The 25,276-nt window shown below is 52.5% G+C and overlaps 1 long non-coding RNA gene across 1 annotated transcript in view; it reads right to left on the bottom strand.

Annotated features, from left to right (window-relative positions):
• Nucleotides 1–23,950, bottom strand: part of LOC308525718 — a 41,477-nt gene extending 17,527 nt beyond the window's left edge. The window contains exons 1-2 of the long non-coding RNA XR_013996468.1: nt 23,829–23,950; nt 14,250–14,371 (exon numbers count right to left, since the gene is read on the bottom strand). This is a non-coding gene — a long non-coding RNA (uncharacterized lncRNA). The remainder of the gene's footprint in view (nt 1–14,249; nt 14,372–23,828) is intronic.
• Between the last annotated feature and the right edge of the window lie 1,326 nt (nt 23,951–25,276).

Raw genomic sequence — 25,276 nt, forward strand, 5'->3', positions numbered from 1 at the left:
GGGGAGGTCGTTTGCCCAGCGATGTGGCCTTTCAGTGCTGATGGACATGGGCCTAATGCAGTTCAGCTGCCATGTCAGCAGTGCTGCCCGGAACACTGATGTGTGTCGGAACGGACTGTGTTAGGTTGCTTGCTTGTGCTGCCATAACATAGGGCCGCACTGGGTGGTGTTAACAGCAGACATTCCTTTTCTCACAATTCCGGAGGCTAGAAGTGAGAGGTGGTGCTGTCAGTGGGGCTGGTATCTCCTGAGGGGGTCGCTCCTCAGCTTGTAGATGGCTGTCTTCTCTCTGTGTGTCACATGGACTCCCCTCTGCACTGCCACGTGTCCTCCCCTCCTCTTCTAAGGACACTGGTCAGATTCGATGAAGACCCACACCACTGAATTCACGTCACCTGAATGACTTGCTTGAAGACTAAAACTCAAATGCAGACACATAATCAAGTTCGAGGGGTTGCAAAGTCATGGGATTAGGGGTACACAATTCAGGCCACAGGACATGTAATGTCCCCAGCTGGAGATGAACGCCCACTGCTGGGGGAAGGACGAGCACGTGTAAAATTTGAATGGCTGCAGGCAGATTCCAAGCCCAAAGGGCTGTGGCAGGGACGTTGCCAACAGCAGTTTCTGATGATGGCTGCTGCCTTGCTCTCAGCCTGGCCCAGGAAATCTCACTCATTGAAATTTTCACCTGGCCGATGTCAAGGTGTCCAACTCAAACACAGTGTTCCGTCCCTGGCAATTGCCTCATGGGGACACTGAGGCACCTGTCACTTTACACCGATCACATGGATCCGCTCCTCCCCGAGTCCTCTGGTCAGATTCCTGCCCCGTGATCGCCTTTCTCCCATCTGCAGTCTCCAGGCATTTGCCACCTTGCGGAATCTGCCATCCCCATAATGAGGGTCTGACAATGCCCTTTAATGTAAAAGGATAAAACATAACTTTCTCTTTTGAAGTCAAAGGCTTTCACAGGCCATTTCTACCGTGTACACTGTTCCCACGCTGGGGAGGGACAAGGTCCCCACACCCTCTCCACCCATGTCCGTAGCAGGGAAGTCTCTGGCACCTGAGAGGGGATGGCATGCGGGACAGCACCCAGTTCTGACCTGCATGCCCGTGAGCAGGCATCTGATATTTCCTAAGCCTGTGTGTTCTCATCTCTGTAACGAGGACCTTTCTCTGGGACTCACAGGGCCCGGGCTCTCATATACACTATCACTACAAGGAGGTTTGTGGATCCTCAGCTAAAGGGAAGGGGGCCGTGAGGGGGGAAAGGTGCCGAGAAGGTGGCAATTGTATGAACATGTACGGAACTTCAGTGGCACTTTGAAGGCCTAGAACCTCCTCCAGCCGGGGCACTCCTGTCCCTCCTCTTGCACACGTCCCAGTGGGGCTGGGACCTCCCGACTGAGCTCCGAACCTCTATCCTTGTGGGATTCACGGTCACGCCGCTGACAGGGATATCCTTCCTTCTCCCACCCAGTGTGCAGCTGAGCGAACTGGTAACCTGCATGAGTCCTGCAGGATCTAGGCCCTCCAGGAAGGCACCTCGGAGAAGGTGGCCATGGCCATGGTACCAGCTTTCCCGGGGGGAATCGTCCCCCACGTCTCCACGCTGGCCTGCTCCAGAGCCCAACGGTTCCTGGACGAGCTTCTAACTAGGTGAGCACACACTCGTGACTCTGCCCACTGCTAGCTGTGAGGTATGAAAACGTCACCACATCTTCCCGAGTCTCAGGATGCTCCTCTGACAGTGGGCTGCTGTGGGGGGAACCTCATAGCACTACTGTGGGGACAAGCCAGGGAAGGTCTCACCTGCTCCCTGGCTCTGCAGACAGGGAAGCTGGATGTGCGGCGCTTATTGGTGGCAACTCTTTCACTCTGTCCCACGAAAGAACTATGACACACCCATCAGCGGCCTGTGGCATCAGAGGTTGGAAAAGCACATGCAAAGCAACCTGTTAAGCAGTGTGAGATTTCACCTAGCCGGTCCTGGTCCTTGGTGTAGCCACACTTGGGATTTCTGGGGAGAGCACGGGCCCAGGCCCACTCAGATGTATGGCATGCTTCTGGTTGGAGTTTCTTTACTCGATAATGTGCACGCACTTGTGGAGACACTTAGCCTGACTCAAGGAATGAAGCAGACACAATCCCTGGGACTCAGTTCTGGGCATTGGGTCCAGCAGTCACGCTCTCCATCATTTGCAGGTCGTGTCCACCATCCATCAGGGCTGATGCAATCAGAGTGATTTTTCCATCTGGAGGCACACATGCTTACAATGACCGCGCTGACACACCGCAGGACCAAGTCATAAAGTGAGTGGTCTCCGGGTCCAGAAGGAGGGCCCCCAGAGTCAGCATCGTGGGGACTGTGGTGGGTGGGGGGTGGAGAGTGCCTGGCAGAACCCTAATCTTATACATCATCTGATTCCCAAGAAAGGCCTGGGCTCTGGAGTCTTTTATTCCAGGAGGACAGGAGTTAAAGATGACAGTGGGTGGGGTCCCGGGCCTTGTAGACCCAGAGGAGACGCTGTGCTGAGTTGTCCCTCACAGTCCCCTCCCACCCCCCACAGACCCACCCGCTCTGCCTGCCCTTCTCCATATCCATCTCCCCTGACCACGGTGGCCAGGCTCAGAACAGGCCTGTGGTGAGCAGGCTGCTCACAAGTCTGTCTCAGTCCTCAGCCCAGATGCCCAGGGCCTGGAGGGTGGGGGTGGGCAGTGCACTGGACCTTCAGGAGAGCTGCCAGTGGGAAGAAGAGTCTCACACAGACTCCATGTTGAACCTGCTGGATCCCACAACTGCTACAACCAGGACAGCCACACTGGGGCCGGGGGTGGCATGGGGCTGTCCCCTGGGTGGGCAAGGGGGGGCCTGCATAGAGGCTCAGATCTAAACAAGTGTGCCATGGGAGGGCAGAGTGGAAGGAAAGACCAGGACTCAGAATCTGCTGCCCACCTGCCTCTCCCCAGGGCCTTTGCTGCGATGGTGGGGACCTGGCTGGACCACATCCAGGGTTTGGGGCAGCCCCTTCCTTTCGCCTGCTTCGAGGTAGAGCAGGTCTTGGTGCCCGTCAACTCCCCTGCCTCACACCTGGTGGGCCACGCCCAAAATCTATGGTTGGCGCTGCAGCACCTTGAGCCCACCGAGGCAACTCAACAAGGTGAGGCGGAATGATCATCCGGGCAGATCATCGGGGGAGGGCAGGCTCATGGGCTGGAGTTCCCTTAAAGGCGGTGGCATCTTTCCTGTCTGCACTAAGTCACAGGAAAGCCAGGAGTGTGAGTCAATGTGTCTCTTTCTCCTGCTCCAGGTCCACGCCCAGAGATCCAGAGCTGTCCGGAGGCAGAGGAAGGGCCCGCTCAGGGGCCAGAGCCTGGTCCAACGAGAGGCCCTGCCCTGGCCAGGCTTGGCCCGAGGCAGTACCTGAAGCCATTATGGAGCCAGCTACTGGCTGCGCTGGAAGCCTTCTCTCGTGCTATCAGAAGAGTTCTAGGCGACTATCTTAAATAATTCAGAGGAATACATCCCAACTGGACATTTATAATAGTAAATAAGGATAATTTCTAAAAGTACCTACCTATTTATGTAGACTATTTCCCATTCAGTTAAATACTCCTTTTGAATAAATAAGTTTGTTTATTAAAAACATGTGTAGACCATGTCTTCTCCAGTACTTATACATAGTCCATACACACACACACACACACATGCACGTACACATATATGCTGACATGGAAGGTGCTCACTGTATAATACAGTTTTAAAATAAGTTTTGAAACATTTAATTTCCTCTGATAACTACGTATACACTGATAAAATGGGGAAATAAAATCTGGAAATATATACACCAGAATGTTCACACTGGTGAACTGTCAGCAGTGAAACTACCAGAAGTGACAGTTTCTTCTCATTTTGCTTCATGTATAGGTTCTGGTTGACACAAGGATCATACCTCCAAGATATAGACAGACAGTAGAGAGAGGAAGGGAGAGGCAGAGAACACAGATGAGAGGCGCACCAGCCGCCTCCTGCCCACCCCCGTGACATGGAATTGACCACAAAACCCTGCCATGTGCCCTCCCTGGGAACAGATCCAGAAACTTTCAGTGCAAGGGGAGAGGCCAATCCAATGAGCCCCATCAGCTGGGGTTAGACTCAGTATATATTTTAACAATACACTTTGATTGATTTCAGGGCGGGACAAAGGGCGAGACAGAAACGTGAACCATGAGCGACAAACATGGATAGGTTGCCTCCTTCACGACCCCTATTGGTGATCCAGTCTGCAACCCAGGCCTGTGCCCTGACCCGGAATCAAACCAACTATATGTGCACTCCTGCCTGCTTCACAGACGGACGCTCGACCACCGTGCAACACTGGCCAGAGTCAATCATATCTTTCTAAACTTTCCCAAGTGCCAATTTGTGTCCTGAAATGGTCTCAGGAAAGGAAAAATTACTTAATGGGGGGCATTCTACTTCCCTCGCCGTTTAGCTGCATTTGCTATTTGGCCAGAAACAACCAGTAGACTAGCTCTCAACCATACTTAAAATCACTAGGGATAGCAAGAGCATTGCTTTGGTTGCAACAGGAGTAACTCAAAACAACTCCCTCCACTAAACACTTCCTGAATCATTTCCCTTCCTCCATGAGCCCAGTATTTAACTCACCAGTCAAACACAGCTTAGGGAGAGGCAATGGTTCCACTGGAACAGGACAGTACAGAAACAAGGTACACAGCCCTGGTTCTACCCGAGGGGCCATAGTTCACTGACACCACCACTCGAACAATCTATAATTAAAATGAAAACCACCATGTCAGAAAATTCTAAGCAGAAAAGGACAAAGGAATGCCACTGGTGAGTATTTCAAAAGGAGGCACGCTGTGCAAGAGGGATCCATTCAGTGCTGTGGCCCAATCATCCAAAGCTCATCGTTCTCATGTGAGCAGTACTCTTGCTCTGAGGGGAGACACATTTCCTTTCTTTCATTTCATATTTGCTTTCAAGGAAAACCAGCTGGTCAATACACCAAGCCAACACTCCTCAGGTATCCAACAAGCGAAACCTAAATGTCTCAGTGAATTTTAAGTTTTACTAAATTTGACTTAAGAAAAGGTTTCATTTTAAATTGATATGTGGCTGCCCAACTGGCGTGGCTCAGTGCTTGAGCGTGGACCCCGGAACTAAGAGATCCCCGATTCATTCCCAGTCAGGGCCCGTACTGGGGTTGCGCGCTAGGAGCTATGGGACTGATGATGCTCTCTCATCATTGATGTTTCTCTCTCCCCTTCCCCAGCCTCCTCACCACCCCCACCCCCACCCCCACCCCCACCCCCGGCTCTCTCTGTTCCCCTTCCCTTCCTCTCTCTGAGATCAATAAAAACATATATGTTTAACCAGTTCTATGTGGATAATATGGACCCTATGAGACAGGGTACTTCAAAACACTAGGCAACTGTTGTGAAACAGTCATCGCTGAGTCTCGGGACACCTTTCCTCCACAAGTCCACACAGAAGAAATGTACGGGGCCCTTAGTGATCACAGTAGAAACAGGAAGTTCTCCATCCGACAGGTCCCCACTGCCCTTCCCCTCACCACCTCCTCCTGGGCTGAGGCACCTCCTTCAGGAGCACTTTGACACTAAACTGCCCCATGTCCCTTGCAATTTGGCCCGTTCTGCCCAAGGGTTCACGCCAGAGTTTCATAGTTGATTTCTGAGACACTAAGTTTCTCCCTGATATAAAGCACAATAGCGAGCAGAGGATTTTTTCCCTCTCCTTGATGCTGGGAGCCTACCCTGACATCACTGAGCAGCTGAATTCAATATTGGATCCACCTACCTGTGGACTTGTTCTTTTGTGAGAAAGACAAGTCCCTACTGTGAGCTTCATCACTATTCTGCTGCTTATAATTCTCAGCTGCCACACTGAATGAGATCCTTAATACTCCTGAGGGTGGACAAGGTTGTAGCATTTCATGGTATTGCAAAACAACAACAACAACAAACAGGAAAACAAAAACAAAAGACGATGGGAGCAGAGAGCAGGACAGGGGAAAGATGGGCGATTCCGGAATGTACACCAGCCTTCCACTGACTCCAGAGTGAGACGTCGGGATACAGGGCATGGCACAGCTCTAAGCTGGGCTGGCAGAGTGTGATGCCAATGAGGATCTCAAAGTGTGACCACAGAAAAGGGGTGAGGCAGAGACAAGACTGCAAAAGAAGCTAAGGTCGGATCATGGACGGCCTGGACGGACACGCTAAGGATTTGGGACTCATTTCTAAAGGCCATAGGAGACCACTGGCAGTTTTCAGAAGAGACATGATCATATTGACATTTTCAAAAGATCCTTCGGGCTGCTGGTAGAGAATGCTTAGGGACTTGGCGATACTAGAGGTTGACAGGTCACAGAGAACACATGGGATCAGGAGGCCCTGAAGTCAATGTGGCTTAGTAGTCTTGCTGTTAACCTTGATGGTTTCACACTAGAATCGTCGTATCAGGCATGTCAAGGTGGAAATCTATCCCACTCATGGGACTAGACAGCTTATGTCTAGAAGTTATAATAAAGTAGCAGGATATGCCGTATGTTTTCTCAGACCAAGACACTCTCAGAACAAAGTGGAGCACTTACCAAAACCAAGATTGGTTAAAGTGGTAAGGAAAAGGGGGTGGACTCAGCTTCCAGACAGAACAACCGGTCAGTGGCACAGACAGAGACGCACACACACACACAGAAAGCCAGAGAGAGGCTGAGAGCAAGGAAGGGACCTCAAGAACGAGAGTACAAGACAAGTGACAGGACCTGACACCCCATCAGCTGGGCTGTCCTCTATGTTGTTCAGAAGCCAGTTACTGAGCACTCAGCGGACACACAAGGATGTTCCCACCAGGAGGCTGGACTCACTCCAAGCCACTGTGAAGGCCCCTAACGCTTGGACCCACATGAGGCACTTGTCCAAGGCTAAGTTTATAACAAGAGACCACGGTGAGGTTTTAGGCCAGTGAGTGACCATATCTGAATTTCCTGTCCTTTCAAACCCTTAAAGGTACAGACTTGAAAATGAGGCCCACATGAGCAGTGACTTCCCTGAGATCACAGGCTGGGCCCAGGGCTCTTTTGTCTAGTGTTGCATGCTGTGTCCCACTCATTCTTGTCACCTTCCACCTCTATGTTTGTGTACCAGATTCATGGGACACCAGCCCACAGCTGTTAGGGGAATTGTCCCATCTGCACCTGATGACTTCCTATGGAAATGGTGTCTAGCATCATCCTCACTGGGCAGCTTGGGAGCCTGGGGGAGGCCCTGAGAGGCACAGAGGCTTCCCCCAGGGCACAGATCACCTAAGAAAAAGGAGGTGTGAACTCGGCTTTCTCCCCCAAAACCAGGGGCCTCCTTCTTCCCAGGGAGCATGGGGGAGGGCTGTGTTGGATGCTTGTATACAGGTATGGAGATAACATGGGCCAGGAAGGTGAGAGGTCAGCAGCCCAGAGGGGCCATTGGGTGGCCCTGATTGGAGGAAGGGGCACAGGTCATGGAACCTTGAAGGGGTGACCTCACTTCCCTGGGGACAGATCCCCAACAGAAATGGGAACCGTGGTAACCAGGTACCCACATTCTAGAGACAACTGCCTTTCCAGCTCACTTGAGTGGAGAAGGTCAGGAGACCAGGATGTCTCTCTGTTGCTTCCCGTTCTTGCGATGCTCTGGCAAGAAGAAAGCCCAGGGCAAGAGATGTTTCTGTTGCTGGGGAAACAGGCGCAAGCGCCACCACCGTGACCCCTCGCCCTCTGGCAGGAGGCACACACAGGTAACCGAGGGCAGGCCCTTTAAGCTCACACTTGGGTGCCAATTAGGGGGTCACACCTGGGGAGCACCACACCTCTTACCCCTCATCCCGGGTGTGTGTGTGTGTGTGTGTGTGTGTGTCCGGGATGGTGAGGGGAAGGAAGCGGGGAATGAGGGATGCTCATCCTGGGCTCAGGAGCAGGTTGGTAAGTGTCAGAAGTCTGGAGGGTGCTGGAGGGTGTGTCATGTTCACTGCCCAGGTCATGGCTCACAGGAAGGGAAGCTGAGTGCTGGGGTCGGAGCTCTGCTACCCACTTGTTAAATCGCAGGGGTGCTCAAGGGGTCATCAACTTCACTCCCTGCCTGGAGGTCTTTGCAGATGCCCCTCTCTGCCTGATCTGGGGAGCAGAATGGGTGGTGGGCATCTTCCCCACTGGTAATGCCCGGGCCCCTCATGCCTCCTGGCCCGGTAGCGGGCTCTGTCTTTGCAGAGCTCCAACAAGGGCAGCGTCGAGGAGCTGGCTGACAGGTTCACTTATGCCCTCAACGGCTACAAAGGACAAGTGCGTCAGGGCAGGAAAACCGTCCAGTGCCAAACTGAGGTGAGAGCTGGCCCACACCCAGGACCCTGAGGTGACTGGGGTGGGACCAGAAGTCAGACTCAAATCTGCGGCCTCAAGTTCTCACAGGCCCACTCCCAAAGTGAGTTGCACCTTCAATCCTCCCAACCAGCTCCCTGGTAGGGGAGAAAAGCAGTCTTTCTTCCTGTGTTCTTGGGATCAGAGAGAAAGCATCTGTTGCTGTCTTTGCCTCATGCCCCTTTCAACTGATGAACACCCTGCCCCAAGTATCCTGTGGACCAGCCCCTGCCCGACTGTCCTTGTAGGCCTTCTGCAAGCCTTACACATCATCCCACTTGATAGTGCAGTGTATTTAAAAAAGAAAAAAAAAAGGGGGGGGAGCGGGGGGGCGGTTAGGGGTGTAGGAAGGGATTAAGGTCTTGAATACTTTTCTCTGCAACCCATCACCTCACAGAGGACGACAAACCATTGCAGTGCGGCCAGCTCAGGAGCTGTGGCCTGACCCAACTCCATATCATCCCAACAAGGACAGAGTTTTCTTCAGTCATTCAGGCTTTCACTGTGGCTACACCTTGACACAAATCAATTGTTGCTAGCTCAGCAGGGCTGCCAGGAACATCCTCCCTGTGTCCTCACAGACTAGGTCTGCCATGACACAGGACCACAGATTGGGTGGAAGGTTCCTGATGCCTCCTGGCTCAGTACCCACTCTGTCTTTGCAGAGCTCCAAGGAGGACATCATTGAGGTGCTGGCCCATGGACCCGACTACACCACCTACGGGGTCAGGGTGCAGGTGCACCAGGCTGATGACACAGACCAGTGCCTGTCTGAGGTGAGAGTTGGCCTCGAGGGTCTCTACACCCAAAACCCCAACACAACCTGGCAGTGCCCAGAACCCACACTCCAATCTGGGGACTCCCCGGGCACCCTCCCAGGACTCTCCCTAGTGTCCCACAGCCCCAAGACAAAGAAATGTGGACACCCACGCCCCCGTCCAGCTACATGGGATGGTAGAGAGACGCTCCTCACATATTTGTAGCAATATCAGAGAGAGAAATGTCGTGTGACTTCACAGTCGACCATGAGCACGTGGGCATTTCGCTGTTTGTGTTGCTTAAACTACACTTGCCACAAATCCTCTGGAGCACTCAGCTCCACTGTCCTTGCAGACCTGGTCCAGTCGGGGAGGTCATTTGCCCAGCGATGCGGCCTTTCAGTGCTGATGGACATGGGCCTAATGCAGTTCAGCTGCCATGTCAGCAGTGCTGCCCGGAACACTGATGTGTGTCGGAACGGACTGTGTTAGGTTGCTTGCTTGTGCTGCCATAACATAGGGCCGCACTGGGTGGTGTTAACAGCAGACATTCCTTTTCTCACAATTCCGGAGGCTAGAAGTGAGAGGTGGTGCTGTCAGTGGGGCTGGTATCTCCTGAGGGGGTCGCTCCTCAGCTTGTAGATCGCTGTCTTCTCTCTGTGTGTCACATGGACTCCCCTCTGCACTGCCACGTGTCCTCCCCTCCTCTTCTAAGGACACTGGTCAGATTCGATGAAGACCCACACCACTGAATTCACGTCACCTGAATGACTTGCTTGAAGACTAAAACTCAAATGCAGACACATAATCAAGTTCGAGGGGTTGCAAAGTCATGGGATTAGGGGTACACAATTCAGGCCACAGGACATGTAATGTCCCCAGCTGGAGATGAACGCCCACTGCTGGGGGAAGGACGAGCACGTGTAAAATTTGAATGGCTGCAGGCAGATTCCAAGCCCAAAGGGCTGTGGCAGGGACGTTGCCAACAGCAGTTTCGGATGATGGCTGCTGCCTTGCTCTCAGCCTGGCCCAGGAAATCTCACTCATTGAAATTTTCACCTGGCCGACGTCAAGGTGTCCAACTCAAACACAGTGTTCCGTCCCTGGCAATTGCCTCATGGGGACACTGAGGCACCTGTCACTTTACACCCATCACCTGGATCAGCTCCTCCCCGAGTCCTCTGGTCAGATTCCTGCCCCGTGATCGCCTTTCTCCCATCTGCAGTCTCCAGGCATTTGCCACCTTGCGGAATCTGCCATCCCCATAATGAGGGTCTTACAATGCCCTTTAATGTAAAAGGATAAAACATAACTTTCTCTTTTGAAGTCAAAGGCTTTCACAGGCCATTTCTACCGTGTACACTGTTCCCACGCTGGGGAGGGACAAGGTCCCCACACCCTCTCCACCCATGTCCGTAGCAGGGAAGTCTCTGGCACCTGAGAGGGGATGTCATGTGGGACAGCACCCAGTTCTGACCTGCATGCCCGTGAGCAGGCATCTGGTATTTCCTAAGCCTGTGTGTTCTCATCTCTGTAACGAGGACCTTTCTTTGGGACTCACAGGGCCCGGGGTCTCATATACACTATCACTACAAGGAGGTTTGTGGATCCTCAGCTAAAGGGAAGGGGGCCGTGAGGGGGGAAAGGTGCCGAGAAGGTGGCAATTGTATGAACATGTACGGAACTTCAGTGGCACTTTGAAGGCCTAGAACCTCCTCCAGCCGGGGCACTCCTGTCCCTCCTCTTGCACACGTCCCAGTGGGGCTGGGACCTCCCGACTGAGCTCCGAACCTCCATCCTTGTGGGATTCACGGTCATGCCGCTGACATGGATATCCTTCCTTCTCCCACCCAGTGTGCAGCTGAGCGAACTGGTAACCTGCATGAGTCCTGCAGGATGCAGGCCCTCCAGGAAGGCACCTCGGAAAAGGTGGCCATGGCCATGGTACCAGCTTTCCCGGGGGGAATCATCCCCCACGTCTCCACGCTGGCCTGCTCCAGAGCCCAAAGGTTCCTGGACGAGCTTCGAACTAGGTGAGCACACACTCGTGACTCTGCCCACTGCTAGCTGTGAGGTATGAAAACATCACCACATCTTCCCGAGTCTCAGGATGCTCCTCTGAACGTGGGCTGCTGTGGGGGGAACCTCATAGCACTACTGTGGGGACAAGCCAGGGAAGGTCTCACCTGCTCCCTGGCTCTGCAGACAGGGAAGCTGGATGTGCGGCGGTATTGGTGGCAACTCTTTCACTCTGTCCCACGGAAAGAACTATGACACACCCATCAGCAGCCTGTGGCATCAGAGGTTGGAAAAGCACATGCAAAGCAACCTGTTAAGCAGTGTGAGATTTCACCTAGCCGGTCCTGGTCCTTGGTGTAGCCACACTTGGGATTTCTGGGGAGAGCACGGGCCCAGGCCCACTCAGATGTATGGCATGCTTCTGGTTGGAGTTTCTTTACTCGACAATGTGCACGCACTTGTGGAGACACTTAGCCTGACTCAAGGAATGAAGCAGACACAATCCCTGGGACTCAGTTCTGGGCATTGGGTCCAGCAGTCACGCTCTCCATCATTTGCAGGTCGTGTCCACCATCCATCAGGGCTGATGCAATCAGAGTGATTTTTCCATCTGGAGGCACACATGCTTACAATGACCGCGCTGACACACCGCAGGACCAAGTCATAAAGTGAGTGGTCTCCGGGTCCAGAAGGAGGGCCCCCAGAGTCAGCATCGTGGGGACTGTGGTGGGTGGGGGGTGGAGAGTGCCTGGCAGAACCCTAATCTTATACATCATCTGATTCCCAAGAAAGGCCTGGGCTCTGGAGTCTTCTATTCCAGGAGGACAGGAGTTAAAGATGACAGTGGGTGGGGTCCCGGGCCTTGTAGACCCAGAGGAGACACTGTGCTGAGTTGTCCCTCACAGTCCCCTCCCACCCCCCACAGACCCACCCGCTCTGCCTGCCCTTCTCCATATCCATCTCCCCTGACCACGGTGGCCAGGCTCAGAACAGGCCTGTGGTGAGCAGGCTGCTCACAAGTCTGTCTCAGTCCTCAGCCCAGATGCCCAGGGCCTGGAGGGTGGGGGTGGGCAGTGCACTGGACCTTCAGGAGAGCTGCCAGTGGGAAGAAGAGTCTCACACAGACTCCATGTTGAACCTGCTGGATCCCACAACTGCTACAACCAGGACAGCCACACTGGGGCCGGGGGTGGCATGGGGCTGTCCCCTGGGTGGGCAAGGGGGGCCTGCATAGAGGCTCAGATCTAAACAAGTGTGCCATGGGAGGGCAGAGTGGAAGGAAAGACCAGGACTCAGAATCTGCTGCCCACCTGCCTCTCCCCAGGGCCTTTGCTGCGATGGTGGGGACCTGGCTGGACCACGTCCAGGGTTTGGGGCAGCCCCTTCCTTTCGCCTGCTTCGAGGTAGAGCAGGTCTTGGTGCCCGTCAACTCCCCTGCCTCACACCTGGTGGGCCACGCCCAAAATCTATGGTTGGCGCTGCAGCACCTTGAGCCCACCGAGGCAACTCCACAAGGTGAGGCGGAATGATCATCCGGGCAGATCATCGGGGGAGGGCAGGCTCATGGGCTGGAGTTCCCTTAAAGGCGGTGGCATCTTTCCTGTCTGCACTAAGTCACAGGAAAGCCAGGAGTGTGAGTCAATGTGTCTCTTTCTCCTGCTCCAGGTCCACGCCCAGAGATCCAGAGCTGTCCGGAGGCAGAGGAAGGGCCCGCTCAGGGGCCAGAGCCTGGTCCAACGAGAGGCCCTGCCCTGGCCAGGCTTGGCCCGAGGCAGTACCTGAAGCCATTATGGAGCCAGCTACTGGCTGCGCTGGAAGCCTTCTCTCGTGCTATCAGAAGAGTTCTAGGCGATTATCTTAAATAATTCAGAGGAATACATCCCAACTGGACATTTATAATAGTAAATAAGGATAATTTCTAAAAGTACCTACCTATTTATGTAGACTATTTCCCATTCAGTTAAATACTCCTTTTGAATAAATAAGTTTGTTTATTAAAAACATGTGTAGATCATGTCTTCTCACGTACATATACATAGTTCCATACACACACACACACACACACACACACATGCACGTACACATATATGCTGACATGGAAGGTGCTCACTGTATAATACAGTTTTAAAATAAGTTTTGAAACATTTAATTTCCTCTGATAACTACGTATACACTGATAAAATGGGGAAATAAAATCTGGAAATATATACACCAGAATGTTCACACTGGTGAACTGTCAGCAGTGAAACTACCAGAAGTGACAGTTTCTTCTCATTTTGCTTCATGTATAGGTTCTGGTTGACACAAGGATCATACCTCCAAGATATAGACAGACAGTAGAGAGAGGAAGGGAGAGGCAGAGAACACAGATGAGAGGCGCACCAGCCGCCTCCTGCCCACCCCCGTGACATGGAATTGACCACAAAACCCTGCCATGTGCCCTCCCTGGGAACAGATCCAGAAACTTTCAGTGCAAGGGGAGAGGCCAATCCAATGAGCCCCATCAGCTGGGGTTAGACTCAGTATATATTTTAACAATACACTTTGATTGATTTCAGGGCGGGACAAAGGGCGAGACAGAAACGTGAACCATGAGAGACAAACATGGGTAGGTTGCCTCCTTCACGACCCCTATTGGTGATCCAGTCTGCAACCCAGGCCTGTGCCCTGACCCGGAATCAAACCAACTGTGCACTCCTGCCTGCTTCACAGACGGACGCTCGACCACCGTGCAACACTGGCCAGAGTCAATCATATCTTTCTAAACTTTCCCAAGTGCCAATTTGTGTCCTGAAATGGTCTCAGGAAAGGAAAAATTACTTAATGGGGGGCATTCTACTTCCCTCGCCGTTTACCTGCATTTGCTATTTGGCCAGAAACAACCAGTAGACTAGCTCTCAACCATACTTAAAATCACTAGGGATAGCAAGAGCATTGCTTTGGTTGCAACAGGAGTAACTCAAAACAACTCCCTCCACTAAACACTTCCTGAATCATTTCCCTTCCTCCATGAGCCCAGTATTTAACTCACCAGTCAAACTCAGCTTAGGGAGAGGCAATGGTTCCACTGGAACAGGACAGTACGGAAACAAGGTACACAGCCCTGGTTCTACCCGAGGGGCCATAGTTCACTGACACCACCACTCGAACAATCTATAATTAAAATGAAAACCACCATGTCAGAAAATTCTAAGCAGAAAAGGACAAAGGAATGCCACTGGTGAATATTTCAAAAGGAGGCACGCTGTGCAAGAGGGATCCATTCAGTGCTGTGGCCCAATCATCCAAAGCTCATCGTTCTCATGTGAGCAGTACTCTTGCTCTGAGGGGAGACACATTTCCTTTCTTTCATTTCATATTTGCTTTCAAGGAAAACAAGCTGGTCAATACACCAAGCCAACACTCCTCAGGTATCCAACAAGAGAAACCTAAATGTCTCAGTGAATTTTAAGTTTTACTAAATTTGACTTAAAAAAAAGGTTTCATTTTAAATTGATATGTGGCTGCCCGACTGGCATGGCTCAGTGCTTGAGCGTGGACCCCGGAACTAAGAGATCCCCGATTCATTCCCAGTCAGGGCCCGTACTGGGGTTGCGCGCTAGGAGCTATGGGACTGATGATGCTCTCTCATCATTGATGTTTCTCTCTCCCCTTCCCCAGTCTCCTCACCATCCCCACCCCCACCCCCACCCCCGGCTGTCTCTGTTCCCCTTCCCTTCCTCTCTCTGAGATCAATAAAAACATATATGTTTAACCAGTTCTATGTGGATAATATGGACCCTATGAGACAGGGTACTTCAAAACACTAGGCAACTGTTGTGAAACAGTCATCCCTGAGTCTCGGGACACCTTTCCTCCACAAGTCCACACAGAAGAAATGTACGGGGCCCTTAGTGATCACAGTAGAAACAGGAAGCTCTCCATCCGACAGGTCCCCACTGCCCTTCCCCTCACCACCTCCTCCTGGGCTGAGGCACCTCCTTCGGGAGCACTTTGACACTAAACTGCCCCATGCCCCTTGCAATTTGGCCCGTTCTGCCCAAGGGTTCACGCCAGAGTTTCATAGTTGATTTCTGAGACACTAAGTTTCTCCCTGATATAAAGCACAATAGCGAGCAGAGGAATTTTTCCCTCTCCTTGATGCTGGGAGCCTACCCTGACATCACTGAGCAGCTGAATTCAATATTGGATCCACCTACCTGTGGACTTGTTCTTTTGTGAGAAAGACAAGTCCCTACTGTGAGCTTCATCACTATTCTGCTGCTTATAATTCTCAGCTGCCACACTGAATGAGATCCTTAAAACTCCTGAGGGTGGACAAGGTTGTAGCATTTCATGGTACTGCAAAACAACAACAACAACAAACACGAAAACAAAAACAAAAACCGATGGGAGCAGAGAGCAGGACAGGGGAAAGATGGGCGATTCCGGAATGTACACCAGCCTTCCACTGACTCCAGAGTGAGACGTCGGGATACAGGGCATGACACAGCTCTAAGCTGGGCTGGCAGAGTGTGATGCCAATGAGGATCTCAAAGTGTGACCACAGAAAAGGGGTGAGGCAGAGACAAGACTGCAAAAGAAGCTAAGGTCGGATCATGGACGGCCTGGACGGACACGCTAAGGATTTGGGACTCATTTCTAAAGGCCATAGGAGACCACTGGCAGTTTTCAGAAGAGACATGATCATACTGACATTTTCAAAAGATCCTTCGGGCTGCTGGTAGAGAATGCTTAGGGACCTGGTGATACTAGAGGTTGACAGGTCACAGAGAACACATGGGATCAGGAGGCCCTGAAGTCAATGTGGCTTAGTACTCTTGCTGTTAACCTTGATGGTTTCACACTAGAATCGTCGTATCAGGAATGTCAAGGTGGAAATCTATCCCACTCATGGGACTAGACAGCTTATGTCTAGAAGTTATAATAAAGTAGCAGGATATGCCGTATGTTTTCTCAGACCAAGACACTCTCCGAACAAAGTGGAGAACATACCAAAACCAAGATTGGTTAAAGTGGTAAGGAAAAGGGTGTGGACTCAGCTTCCAGACAGAACAACCGGTCAGTGGCACAGACAGAGACGCACACACACACAGAAAGCCAGAGAGAGGCTGAGAGCAAGGAAGGGACCTCAAGAACGAGAGTACAAGACAAGTGACAGGACCTGACACCCCATCAGCTGGGCTGTCCTCTATGTTGTTCAGAAGCCAGTTACTGAGCACTCAGCGGACACACAAGGATGTTCCCACCAGGAGGCTGGACTCACTCCAAGCCACTGTGAAGGCCCCTAACGCTTGGACCCACATGAGGCACTTGTCCGAGGCTAAGTTTATAACAAGAGACCACGGTGAGGTTTTAGGCCAGTGAGTGACCATATCTGAATTTCCTGTCCTTTCAAACCCTTAAAGGTACAGACTTGAAAATGAGGCCCACATGAGCAGTGACTTCCCTGAGATCACAGGCTGGGCCCAGGGCTCTTTTGTCTAGTGTTGCATGCTGTGTCCCACTCATTCTTGTCACCTTCCACCTCTATGTTTGTGTACCAGATTCATGGGACACCAGCCCACAGCTGTTAGGGGAATTGTCCCATCTGCACCTGATGACTTCCTATGGAAATGGTGTCTAGCATCATCCTCACTGGGCAGCTTGGGAGCCTGGGGGAGGCCCTGAGAGGCACAGAGGCTTCCCCCAGGGCACAGATCACCTAAGAAAAAGGAGGTGTGAACTCGGCTTTCTCCCCCAAAACCAGGGGCCTCCTTCTTCCCAGGGAGCATGGGGGAGGGCTGTGTTGGATGCTTGTATACAGGTATGGAGATAACATGGGCCAGGAAGGTGAGAGGTCAGCAGCCCAGAGGGGCCATTGGGTGGCCCTGATTGGAGGAAGGGGCACAGGTCATGGAACCTTGAAGGGGTGACCTCACTTCCCTGGGGACAGATCCCCAACAGAAATGGGAACCGTGGTAACCAGGTACCCACATTCTAGAGACAACTGCCTTTCCAGCTCACTTGAGTGGAGAAGGTCAGGAGACCAGGATGTCTCTCTGTTGCTTCCCGTTCTTGCGATGCTCTGGCAAGAAGAAAGCCCAGGGCAAGAGATGTTTCTGTTGCTGGGGAAACAGGCGCAAGCGCCACCACCGTGACCCCTCGCCCTCTGGAAGGAGGCACACACAGGTAACCGAGGGCAGGCCATTTAAGCTCACACTTGGGTGCCAATTAGGGGTCACACCTGGGGAGCACCACACCTCTTACCCCTCATCCCGGGGGTGTGTGTATGTTTGTGTGTGTGTGTGTGTGTGTGTGTGTCCAGGATGGTGAGGGGAAGGAAGCGGGGAATGAGGGATGCTCATCCTGGGCTCAGGAGCAGGTTGGTAAGTGTCAGAAGTCTGGAGGGTGTTGGAGGGTGTATCATGTTCACTGCCCAGGTCATGGCTCACAGGAAGGGAAGCTGAGTGCTGGGGTCGGAGCTCTGCTACCCACCTGTTAAATCGCAGGGGTGCTCAAGGGGTCATCAACTTCACTCCCTCCCTGGAGGTCTTTGCAGATGCCCCTCTCTGCCTGATCTGGGGAGCAGAATGGGTGGTGGGCATCTTCCCCACTGGTAATGCCCGGGCCCCTCATGCCTCCTGGCCCGGTAGCGGGCTCTGTCTTTGCAGAGCTCCAACAAGGGCAGCGTCGAGGAGCTGGCTGACAGGTTCACTTATGCCCTCAACGGGTACAAAGGACAAGTGCGTCAGGGCAGGAAAACCGTCCAGTGCCAAACTGAGGTGAGAGCTGGCCCACACCCAGGACCCTGAGGTGACTGGGGTGGGACCAGAAGTCAGACTCAAATCTGCGGCCTCAAGTTCTCACAGGCCCACTCCCAAAGTGAGTTGCACCTTCAATCCTCCCAACCAGCTCCCTGGTAGGGGAGAAAAGCAGTCTTTCTTCCTGTGTTCTTGGGATCAGAGAGAAAGCATCTGTTGCTGTCTTTGCCTCATGCCCCTTTCAACTGATGAACACCCTGCCCCAAGTATCCTGTGGACCAGCCCCTGCCCGACTGTCCTTGTAGGCCTTCTGCAAGCCTTACACATCATCCCACTTGATAGTGCAGTGTATTTAAAAAAGAAAAAAAGAAGGGGGGGGCAGCGGGGGGGCGGTTAGGGGTGTAGGAAGGGATTAAGGTCTTGAATACTTTTCTCTGCAACCTATCACCTCACAGAGGACGACAAACCATTGCAGTGCGGCCAGCTCAGGAGCTGTGGCCTGACCCAACTCCATATCATCCCAACAAGGACAGAGTTTTCTTCAGTCATTCAGGCTTTCACTATGGCTACACCTTGACACAAATCAATTGTTGCTAGCTCAGCAGGGCTGCCAGGAACATCCTCCCTGTGTCCTCACAGACTAGGTCTGCCATGACACAGGACCACAGATTGGGTGGAAGGTTCCTGATGCCTCCTGGCTCAGTACCCACTCTGTCTTTGCAGAGCTCCAAGGAGGACATCATTGAGGTGCTGGCCCATGGACCCGACTACACCACCTACGGGGTCAGGGTGCAGGTGCACCAGGCTGATGACACAGACCAGTGCCTGTCTGAGGTGAGAGTTGGCCTCGAGGGTCTCTACACCCAAAACCCCAACACAACCTGGCAGTGCCCAGAACCCACACTCCAATCTGGGGACTCCCCGGGCACCCTCCCAGGACTCTCCCTAGTGTCCCACAGCCCCAAGACAAAGAAATGTGGACACCCACGCCCCCCTCCAGCTACATGGGATGGTAGAGAGACGCTCCTCACATATTTGTAGCAATATCAGAGAGAGAAATGTCGTGTGACTTCACAGTCGACCATGAGCACGTGGGCATTTCGCTGTTTGTGTTGCTTAAACTACACTTGCCACAAATCCTCTGGAGCACTCAGCTCCACTGTCCTTGCAGACCTGGTCCAGTCGGGGAGGTCGTTTGCCCAGCGATGTGGCCTTTCAGTGCTGATGGACATGGGCCTAATGCAGTTCAGCTGCCATGTCAGCAGTGCTGCCCGGAACACTGATGTGTGTCGGAACGGACTGTGTTAGGTTGCTTGCTTGTGCTGCCATAACATAGGGCCGCACTGGGTGGTGTTAACAGCAGACATTCATTTTCTCACAATTCCGGAGGCTTGAAGTGAGAGGTGGTGCTGTCAGTGGGGCTGGTATCTCCTGAGGGGGTCGCTCCTCAGCTTGTAGATGGCTGTCTTCTCTCTGTGTGTCACATGGACTCCCCTCTGCACTGCCACGTGTCCTCCCCTCCTCTTCAAAGGACACTGGTCAGATTCGATGAAGACCCACACCACTGAATTCACGTCACCTGAATGACTTGCTTGAAGACTAAAACTCAAATGCAGACACATAATCAAGTTCGAGGGGTTGCAAAGTCATGGGATTAGGGGTACACAATTCAGGCCACAGGACATGTAATGTCCCCAGCTGGAGATGAACGCCCACTGCTGGGGGAAGGACGAGCACGTGTAAAATTTGAATGGCTGCAGGCAGATTCCAAGCCCAAAGGGTTGTGGCAGGGACGTTGCCAACAGCAGTTTCTGATGATGGCTGCTGCCTTGCTCTCAGCCTGGCCCAGGAAATCTCACTCATTGAAATTTTCACCTGGCCGACGTCAAGGTGTCCAACTCAAACACAGTGTTCCGTCCCTGGCAATTGCCTCATGGGGACACTGAGGCACCTGTCACTTTACACCCATCACCTGGATCAGCTCCTCCCCGAGTCCTCTGGTCAGATTCCTGCCCCGTGATCGCCTTTCTCCCATCTGCAGTCTCCAGGCATTTGCCACCTTGCGGGATCTGCCATCCCCATAATGAGGGTCTTACAATGCCCTTTAATGTAAAAGGATAAAACATAACTTTCTCTTTTGAAGTCAAAGGCTTTCACAGGCCATTTCTACCGTGTACACTGTTCCCACGCTGGGGAGGGACAAGGTCCCCACACCCTCTCCACCCATGTCAGTAGCAGGGAAGTCTCTGGCACCTGAGAGGGGATGTCATGCGGGACAGCACCCAGTTCTGACCTGCATGCCCGTGAGCAGGCATCTGATATTTCCTAAGCCTCCCTGTTCTCATCTCTGTAACGAGGACCTTTCTTTGGGACTCACAGGGCCCGGGGTCTCATATACACTATCACTACAAGGAGGTTTGTGGATCCTCAGCTAAAGGGAAGGGGGCCGTGAGGGGGGAAAGGTGCCGAGAAGGTGGCAATTGTATGAACGTGTACGGAACTTCAGTGGCACTTTGAAGGCCTAGAACCTCCTCCAGCCGGGGCACTCCTGTCCCTCCTCTTGCACACGTCCCAGTGGGGCTGGGACCTCCCGACTGAGCTCCGAACCTCCATCCTTGTGGGATTCACGGTCATGCCGCTGACAGGGATATCCTTCCTTCTCCCACCCAGTGTGCAGCTGAGCGAACTGGTAACCTGCATGAGTCCTGCAGGATCTAGGCCCTCCAGGAAGGCACCTCGGAGAAGGTGGCCATGGCCATGGTACCAGCTTTCCCGGGGGGAATCGTCCCCCACGTCTCCACGCTGGCCTGCTCCAGAGCCCAACGGTTCCTGGACGAGCTTCTAACTAGGTGAGCACACACTCGTGACTCTGCCCACTGCTAGCTGTGAGGTATGAAAACATCACCACATCTTCCCGAGTCTCAGGATGCTCCTCTGAAAGTGGGCTGCTGTGGGGGGAACCTCATAGCACTACTGTGGGGACAAGCCAGGGCAGGTCTCACCTGCTCCCTGGCTCTGCAGACAGGGAAGCTGGATGTGCGGCGCTTATTGGTGGCAACTCTTTCACTCTGTCCCACGGAAAGAACTATGACACACCCATCAGCGGCCTGTGGCATCAGAGGTTGGAAAAGCACATGCAAAGCAACCTGTTAAGCAGTGTGAGATTTCACCTAGCCGGTCCTGGTCCTTGGTGTAGCCACACTTGGGATTTCTGGGGAGAGCACGGGCCCAGGCCCACTCAGATGTATGGCATGCTTCTGGTTGGAGTTTCTTTACTCGACAATGTGCATGCACTTGTGGAGACACTTAGCCTGACTCAAGGAATGAAGCAGACACAATCCCTGGGACTCAGTTCTGGGCATTGGGTCCAGCAGTCACGCTCTCCATCATTCGCAGGTCGTGTCCGCCATCCATCAGGGCTGATGCAATCAGAGTGATTTTTCCATCTGGAGGCACACATGCTTACAATGACCGCGCTGACACACCGCAGGACCAAGTCATAAAGTGAGTGGTCTCCGGGTCCAGAAGGAGGGCCCCCAGAGTCAGCATCGTGGGGACTGTGGTGGGTGGGGGGTGGAGAGTGCCTGGCAGAACCCTAATCTTATACATCATCTGATTCCCAAGAAAGGCCTGGGCTCTGGAGTCTTCTATTCCAGGAGGACAGGAGTTAAAGATGACAGTGGGTGGGGTCCCGGGCCTTGTAGACCCAGAGGAGACGCTGTGCTGAGTTGTCCCTCACAGTCCCCTCCCACCCCCCACAGACCCACCCGCTCTGCCTGCCCTTCTCCATATCCATCTCCCCTGACCACGGTCGCCAGGCTCAGAACAGGCCTGTGGTGAGCAGGCTGCTCACAAATCTGTCTCAGTCCTCAGCCCAGATGCCCAGAGCCTGGAGGGTGGGGGTGGGCAGTGCACTGGACCTTCAGGAGAGCTGCCAGTGGGAAGAAGAGTCTCACACAGACTCCATGTTGAACCTGCTGGATCCCACAACTGCTACAACCAGGACAGCCACACTGGGGCCGGGGGTGGCATGGGGCTGTCCCCTGGGTGGGCAAGGGGGGCCTGCATAGAGGCTCAGATCTAAACAAGTGTGCCATGGGAGGGCAGAGTGGAAGGAAAGACCAGGACTCAGAATCTGCTGCCCACCTGCCTCTCCCCAGGGCCTTTGCTGCGATGGTGGGGACCTGGCTGGACCACGTCCAGGGTTTGGGGCAGCCCCTTCCTTTCGCCTGCTTCGAGGTAGAGCAGGTCTTGGTGCCCGTCAACTCCCCTGCCTCACACCTGGTGGGCCACGCCCAAAATCTATGGTTGGCGCTGCAGCACCTTGAGCCCACCGAGGCAACTCAACAAGGTGAGGCGGAATGATCATCCGGGCAGATCATCGGGGGAGGGCAGGCTCATGGGCTGGAGTTCCCTTAAAGGCGGTGGCATCTTTCCTGTCTGCACTAAGTCACAGGAAAGCCAGGAGTGTGAGTCAATGTGTCTCTTTCTCCTGCTCCAGGTCCACGCCCAGAGATCCAGAGCTGTCCGGAGGCAGAGGAAGGGCCCGCTCAGGGGCCAGAGCCTGGTCCAACGAGAGGCCCTGCCCTGGCCAGGCTTGGCCCGAGGCAGTACCTGAAGCCATTATGGAGCCAGCTACTGGCTGCGCTGGAAGCCTTCTCTCATGCTATCAGAAGAGTTCTAGGCGATTATCTTAAATAATTCAGAGGAATACATCCCAACTGGACATTTATAATAGTAAATAAGGATAATTTCTAAAAGTACCTACCTATTTATGTAGACTATTTCCCATTCAGTTAAATACTCCTTTTGAATAAATAAGTTTGTTTATTAAAAACATGTGTAGATCATGTCTTCTCACGTACATATACATAGTTCCATACACACACACACACACACACACACACATGCACGTACACATATATGCTGACATGGAAGGTGCTCACTGTATAATACAGTTTTAAAATAAGTTTTGAAACATTTAATTTCCTCTGATAACTACGTATACACTGATAAAATGGGGAAATAAAATCTGGAAATATATACACCAGAATGTTCACACTGGTGAACTGTCAGCAGTGAAACTACCAGAAGTGACAGTTTCTTCTCATTTTGCTTCATGTATAGGTTCTGGTTGACACAAGGATCATACCTCCAAGATATAGACAGACAGTAGAGAGAGGAAGGGAGAGGCAGAGAACACAGATGAGAGGCGCACCAGCCGCCTCCTGCCCACCCCCGTGACATGGAATTGACCACAAAACCCTGCCATGTGCCCTCCCTGGGAACAGATCCAGAAACTTTCAGTGCAAGGGGAGAGGCCAATCCAATGAGCCCCATCAGCTGGGGTTAGACTCAGTATATATTTTAACAATACACTTTGATTGATTTCAGGGCGGGACAAAGGGCGAGACAGAAACGTGAACCATGAGAGACAAACATGGATAGGTTGCCTCCTTCACGACCCCTATTGGTGATCCAGTCTGCAACCCAGGCCTGTGCCCTGACCCGGAATCAAACCAACTGTGCACTCCTGCCTGCTTCACAGACGGACGCTCGACCACCGTGCAACACTGGCCAGAGTCAATCATATCTTTCTAAACTTTCCCAAGTGCCAATTTGTGTCCTGAAATGGTCTCAGGAAAGGAAAAATTACTTAATGGGGGGCATTCTACTTCCCTCGCCGTTTAGCTGCATTTGCTATTTGGCCAGAAACGACCAGTAGACTAGCTCTCAACCATACTTAAAATCACTAGGGATAGCAAGAGCATTGCTTTGGTTGCAACAGGAGTAACTCAAAACAACTCCCTCCACTAAACACTTCCTGAATCATTTCCCTTCCTCCATGAGCCCAGTATTTAACTCACCAGTCAAACTCAGCTTAGGGAGAGGCAATGGTTCCACTGGAACAGGACAGTACGGAAACAAGGTACACAGCCCTGGTTCTACCCGAGGGGCCATAGTTCACTGACACCACCACTCGAACAATCTATAATTAAAATGAAAACCACCATGTCAGAAAATTCTAAGCAGAAAAGGACAAAGGAATGCCACTGGTGAGTATTTCAAAAGGAGGCACGCTGTGCAAGAGGGATCCATTCAGTGCTGTGGCCCAATCATCCAAAGCTCAACGTTCTCATGTGAGTAGTACTCTTGCTCTGAGGGGAGACACATTTCCTTTCTTTCATTTCATATTTGCTTTCAAGGAAAACCAGCTGGTCAATACACCAAGCCAACACTCCTCAGGTATCCAACAAGAGAAACCTAAATGTCTCAGTGAATTTTAAGTTTTACTAAATTTGACTTAAAAAAAGGTTTCATTTTAAATTGATATGTGGCTGCCCGACTGGCGTGGCTCAGTGCTTGAGCGTGGACCCCGGAACTAAGAGATCCCCGGTTCATTCCCAGTCAGGGCCCGTACTGGGGTTGCGCGCTAGGAGCTATGGGACTGATGATGCTCTCTCATCATTGATGTTTCTCTCTCCCCTTCCCCAGCCTCCTCACCACCCCCACCCCCACCCCCACCCCCGGCTCTCTCTGTTCCCCTTCCCTTCCTCTCTCTGAGATCAATAAAAACATATATGTTTAACCAGTTCTATGTGGATAATATGGACCCTATGAGACAGGGTACTTCAAAACACTAGGCAACAGTTGTGAAACAGTCATCCCTGAGTCTCGGGACACCTTTCCTCCACAAGTCCACACAGAAGAAATGTACGGGGCCCTTAGTGATCACAGTAGAAACAGGAAGATCACCAGCCGACAGGTCCCCACTGCCCTTCCCCTCACCACCTCCTCCTGGGCTGAGGCACCTCCTTCAGGAGCACTTTGACACTAAACTGCCCCATGTCCCTTGCAATTTGGCCCGTTCTGCCCAAGGGTTCACGCCAGAGTTTCATAGTTGATTTCTGAGACACTAAGTTTCTCCCTGATATAAAGCACAATAGCGAGCAGAGGAATTTTTCCCTCTCCTTGATGCTGGGAGCCTACCCTGACATCACTGAGCAGCTGAATTCAATATTGGATCCACCTACCTGTGGACTTGTTCTTTGGTGAGAAAGACAAGTCCCTACTGTTAGCTTCATCACTATTCTGCTGCTTATAATTCTCAGCTGCCACACTGAATGAGATCCTTAAAACTCCTGAGGGTGGACAAGGTTGTAGCATTTCATGGTACTGCAAAACAACAACAACAACAAACATGAAAACAAAAACAAAAACCGATGGGAGCAGAGAGCAGGACAGGGGAAAGATGGGCGATTCCGGAATGTACACCAGCCTTCCACTGACTCCAGAGTGAGACGTCGGGATACAG

The sequence above is a fragment of the Myotis nattereri genome (assembly GCF_964212035.1).
Source record: "Myotis nattereri genome assembly, chromosome: 10".
Lineage (NCBI taxonomy): Eukaryota > Metazoa > Chordata > Mammalia > Chiroptera > Vespertilionidae > Myotis > Myotis nattereri.